The sequence below is a fragment of the Urtica dioica genome, chromosome 5 (assembly GCF_054948205.1).
Source record: "Urtica dioica subsp. dioica isolate 48M chromosome 5, U.dioica_male_clone48M_v1_H2, whole genome shotgun sequence".
Lineage (NCBI taxonomy): Eukaryota > Viridiplantae > Streptophyta > Magnoliopsida > Rosales > Urticaceae > Urtica > Urtica dioica.
Window position 1 is genome coordinate 8,122,322 of NC_142760.1, and position 6,050 is coordinate 8,128,371.

The window sequence follows — 6,050 nt, forward strand, 5'->3', positions numbered from 1 at the left end:
TGTGAATAAATGAACTGGCCAGTGTCCAAATTGAGTCCTGACTCTTTTGGATGAAACAATGTGACTTGTTAGCTCCTCGTCAATACATTGTTTCTAACTTATTCACAAGCGACAAAGGAGTTGAGGAAATAACAGCTAGAAGGGTAAAATGGTAATTTAGTAAATCCCGACTAGCTGATGACATTCATGAAGGGTAAACATAGATAATATTCAGTGGATCCGCTCATTATAATTAGGTGAATTCTTGAGTAGAAAATAAATTCATTTGAACCGAGAGATTTTCAGTGTCAACTCTTTAGTGGAGTCAGTTGGCATTAAGCTAAACTTGGAAAAGGTTTGTGAACTTTTGAGTCCAAGTGTTTAGCTCAAGCTTTGTTCATTTGGGTCCATGAGGTCACTGTCACGAATCACATCGAGTAGGAATAGTTAAACTGAAAGCTAAGTCAAAACAAGAACGAGACAGTTTTACGAAAATTGTCAAAAGGGTATTTTTGTCTTTTTGGACATAGGACGAAAAAAAATGTCAATAAATTTTTTTGACATTGTCATATGATGACAAATGAAATAAATATTACTCAGCCATATTAGTGTAATTGGGCCTTGAGGATTAATTTCATTTCATAGAATTTTACTTGAAAATTCTTAATGGGCTTTTCTTATGTTGTCATGAACAAATGAAGAAACATCTAGAAGCTCCTTCTAGAAGCTCAAATTTCGTCCAACCCAAGGAAAATAAGGCTGAATTTCGTTCATGCCATAGTGGGAAAGAGAGTTTATTTTGTGCATTGATGTATGAAGATACTTGCCAAAAGAAAAAGGGGAAACAAATTTCCTTAAGAAGGAAAGTGCATTTTCGGCCAACTAAGAGGAAATCAAATGAGGAAACAAATCCTAAGCCTTCATGTGGCATGTTGGACGTGCAAGGCAATAGGAAAAGAGGAAACTACCTTTTGAAGGTAATCCTCCTCCTATAAATAGGAGCCTCATTCCTCACATTTCATTCATCCAAGTTTAAGAGATTTGAGAGACTCTCTCTCTAGAACTTTGGCCGAACTCCTCTCTCTCTCTCTCTAGTTTATTTTCTATTTTGTTTTGGCACCTAGGTCCTCATTTGACCTAGAGTTTAGCTCTGCGACTTCAAGACTCGTTCTTAAGTCGTAGTGTTTAAAAGTGCCCAGTCACTGATTCCTTTTATTTCGAGTGATTTAGTGATAGAAACTATCGTGGTTGCTCGAGGTGCCGAGGAAAGAAAGAGAGACGTGCTGCGAGGAGACGAGCGTTGCAAACTTTCCAAAAGCTTCTACAAAGTTCAAGCTTCAAGAAAGGTTAGTAAACTTCTATACTCATAATAGGTTTTAATTACATGTACTTGCTCTTTGTCTAGGTTAGTAAAAACTGTTTTTACTTGAAAAGAAATTTTTTAAAATTCCGCCGCTTCCCGAAGAGTTTAATATTTTTCTTAAACCCTAGATCAATTCCAACACGGACCACATACATCAGAATGTATTAGTTCCAGCAACTCAGTGGCTCTTCGACCCTTATCGGAGAAAGGTCGCTTAGTCATTTTTCCTTCTATGCAGGATTCACAAGTAGGTAGTGAACCTATTGCAGAGGCTTGGAGTGGACCATCCCTCACAAGTCTCTTAATCCTATCTAGACTGATATGACCAAGTCTTAAGTGCCAGAGGTATGTTGATTTTGTTAGATCGGAGGATTCAGAAAGTTTGATCCTCTTTGGCTCCCTAATTAGATCGTTATCTATTTCGGTGTCTAAAAGAGAAGGTTGAGTGGGATAGATGTAAAAAAGACCATTCTTCATACATGCATCAGTGACTAAAGAATTAGAAAAAGAAATACGAATTCCATTCTTTATAAACTTTAAATAATAATCTTGCTCGAAAAGTTGAGCAACAGATACTAGGTTTTTCCCAAAGGAAGGAACATAATAAACATTATTCAAATTTAAAGTTCGATCTTCAAAAGATAGCGTCACGGATCCCACAGCCTTCGCAGACACCACGCTCTCATCACCCCACTTGAAGCAGAAGTCGCCATCCTCTAAGCTTTTGCTTTTCCTAAAACCAGTCAAGGAGCAGCAAATATGGTTAGTAGCAGCGGAGTCAATAATCCACGATGATACATTATCAGCTACTAAACAGGCTTCAGTAACAAGTACAATACCTTTTGCTTTGGTTTTGAGGTAGGCAGGACAGTTCCTACGCCAGTGACCAGGCTCGTTGCAGTGGTGGCACTTGTCGTTAGACTTGTCCACCTTCGGAGCCTTTGGCGCCTTCTTCTTCGTGTGAACCTTAGGTTGGTTCTTCTTCTCGGCATTGCGAGGTCTCTTCTTAGATCCAGAGGTGGAGGCAGTAGCATGTACTTCTCCTTGAGTCCTCTTTTTCTTAGTGAGTGCCTCAGCGGTTTGAAGTTCCTTCATGAGCTCGGTAACAGTGTACTCCAGCTTGTTCATGGAATAATTCAACTTGAAGGTATCAAAGGTTTCGGGGAGAGTTTCCAAGATCATATCTATTTTAGTCTCCCCATCAATCTCAGATCCAAGAATCTCCATTTTGTTGAGATAGCTAATGATCAGCATCATATGATCTCTAACGGGAGTTCCAGCCTTCATACGACAGTTCATGAATTGTCGGACCGCTTGTTGCCTTGCTTGACGTCCATGCCCTCCAAACATCTCATGGAGATTGTAGAGCATATCGGTGGCAGTTTCGTAATCACGATGTTGTTGTTGCAACACATTGTTCATCGATGCCAAAATATAGCATCTCGCAATCTCATCGGATCGAAGCCAGGCCGCCAGAACGTCTTTCTCCTCTTGTGTTGAATCATCATTTGTTTGAGGACAGGGGGTGGTGAGAACCCATTTGTGCTTGTCGACAGTAAGGACTATGTCGAGGTTACGTTTCCAGTCGACGTAATTGTCGCCTTCGAGTTTATTCGAGGAAAGAATTGTAGAGAGAGGATTGAGAGACATATTGCCTATAAAAGTTGAAACAAGTTTATGATTAGTCTTTGGTTTAGGATTTAAGTTTTATTAAGACTTTTGTAAAATCCAAAGGTGTTATAAACCAAACGATAATTTACTCCCTCAAGAGAAGGCCGCAAAAAATCTCCATTTATAAGTAAATGACACATCATTAATGCTAAGTCAAGATGTCAATACATCTATTTTGACTAGCCACCTTTTAAATTGGTTTGATCACTCACATCCTTTCGCAGAGCCTCAAGGGAGGATTACTAGGGATTGAGCCTAAGTGTGTAACCAACCACTTAGTCCAAAAGATCAGCTTTGAAAAACAATCCCCCAAGGGGAGGCCTTGTCATCATTGCATCACTCTCGGACGTAGCTCTTAGTCCCACGTTATTGCATCTTTCACTAGTGTTGGGGATCGTGGGTTACAAACAACGAATATAACCCTCCCACTTAGTTTTTGGAGTTGGTTCATCGACTCTTATAAGTTCGGAAACAAATTTCCTAGTTAGAGAGCGACAGAGCGGACAACTAGAAGAGAATCCTATATAAACATGTTCAGAGCAGTATTAGTGCATAAAGGCACAAGGTACATACTCGATCTTTTCCTATTTTCTATTTCGGGAAAGTGCGTGAGGGAAGTGTGAACTTCAACTCACTCGAACACTTGAAAGTTTGAGATTACACATCTTTTTATTTTTCGGCTTGTCTACAAGGAGACCTCCCACTCAAATTTTCAAGAGCATATAGATTTTGAACATATGTGATATAGATATAGTTTTGAAAACATTTTAAAAATTTATTTGATTTGGATGACAAAAAAAATTTCAAGTTTGAAAGTGAAAACGGTTTTTCAAAATTCAAACTAGTTTTGTAAAAAAACAATTTCAATTAAACTTTCAAAAATCAAAAAATTTTAATCTTACACATCATGTTTATAATCATATGAAAAACATTTTTGCTCAAGAAAGTTTTCTCATTAGAGTTCTATAACTCATGGTAGTGGGGTTTGAAAATCCGGATTTCTAAAAAACTGGAGTTTCAGACAGCCGCGCACCTCGGAGTAAAATCGCCATATCTGGCGGCTCCGATGTCCTTTTGAGCCGAAACCGGTGGCATTGGACAGAGGACAGACAGAGCTTTAATTTGATTCAAGAATCATTAAATTTCGATTTCTGAGAATAGAGTTATGCCACTTTTAATGCGGGTTTACTCCAGCTCGAAGAAAAAGAAATAAATTAAAGCTTGGTCCTATTTAGGTGCGAAAAAGAATCAAGTGTAACGGAACGTTTTAAGATGTTGTTTAAAGCTTTTATTTGTGTTTTATTAGCAGGGTAATAACATAGAATAAAAGAAATAACAACAAGCATAAAACGAATACGGTAAATAAAAGAAACTAGAAAGACAAAGTAACTAGTCACAAAATTTACCGAAATTTCTCAAACCTTTCAAACACGTTTTTCAATATAAAAAATTAAAAACTTTTAGAACTGATTCTAATGTGTTTTAAAAACATCCCAAACTCATAGAAAATCAACATGCTTTTTAATTTAAAGACATGAGCAATAAATTAAAAAAAAATCTAAGATAACAATTCTAACTTGTCACAAAATTAGTAAACTTTCGAAAACGATTTTCAAGCTCATAATTTTAAAAACATGTACGTGCTAATCTTTGACCATAGCTCTGATACCATTTGTTGGAATCGATCTAGGGTTTGAGAAAATAATTAACGCTTCGGTAAGCGGCGGAATTTTAAAAATTTTCTTGTACAAGTAAAACAGTTTTTACTAACCTAGACAAGTGCAAGTACATGTAATTAAAAACCAATATGAGCTAGAAGTTTACTAACCTTTCTTGAAGCTTGAACTTTGAAGAAGCTTGTGGAAAGTTTGCAACGCTCGTCTCCCCTCGCAGCACGTCTCTCTTTCTTTCCTCGGCACCTCGAGCAACCACGAAAGTTTCTATCACTAAATCACTCGAAAAGAAGGAATCAGTGAGTGGGCACTTTTAAACGCTACGACTTAAGAACGAGTCTCGAAGTCGCAGAGCTAAACACTAGGTCGAGTGAGGACCTAGGTGCCAAGACAAGAAAAAATCGAAAATAAACTAGAGAGAGAGAGAGAGGATTTTCGGCCAAGTTCTAGAGAGAGAGTCTCTCAATCTCTTAAACTTAGGATGAATGAAAAGTGAGGAATGGGGCTCCTATTTATAGGAGAGGTTTTACCTTCAATAAGGTACTTTCCTCTTCTATAGAATATCACATATTCATGAGCAAAAATCCCTTATTTCCCATTCCATGTTGGGCGCCCAAGGCTGCCTCCTAGAGGCTTGGATTTGTTTCCTTTTTTGTTCCTTGGCTTGCCCTTTTCTCACTTGGCCGAAATTCCTTGTGCATCTATATGCAAATTTGTTTCCTCTTTTTCTTTTGGCAAGTATCTAAATACATTTATGCACAAAATAATCTCTCTTTCCTCTTGGGTGGTGGGCGCCTATTCTAATGCTAGAAAGGCCTTCTAGAAGCTTTTCCACTTGTTCATGACAACATGAAAAAGGCCCATTAAGAATTTTCAATAAAATTCTTATGAAATGAAATTAATCCACAAGGCCCAATAAATCTTATTTTGGCCGAGTGAAACTTGTCATCAAATGACCATGTCAAAAAATTTATTGACATTCATTTCATCCTATGTCTCAAAAGACAAAAATACCCTTTTGACTATTTTCGTTCTTGTTTTGACTTAGCTTCCAGTTTAACTATTCCTATCGATGTGATTCGTGACAGTGACCTCATGGACCCAAATGATCAAAGCTTGAGCAAAAAACTTGGACTCAAAAGTTCACAAACCTTTTCCAAGTTTAGCTTAATGCCAACTGACTCCACTAAAGAGCTGACACTGAAAATCTCTCGGTTCAAATGAATTTGTTTTCTACTCAAGAATTCGACCTAATTATGATGAGCGGATCCACTGAATATTATCTATGTTTACCCTTCATGAATGTCATCAGCTAGTCGGGATTTACTAAATTACCATTTTACCCTTCTAGCTGTTATTTCCTC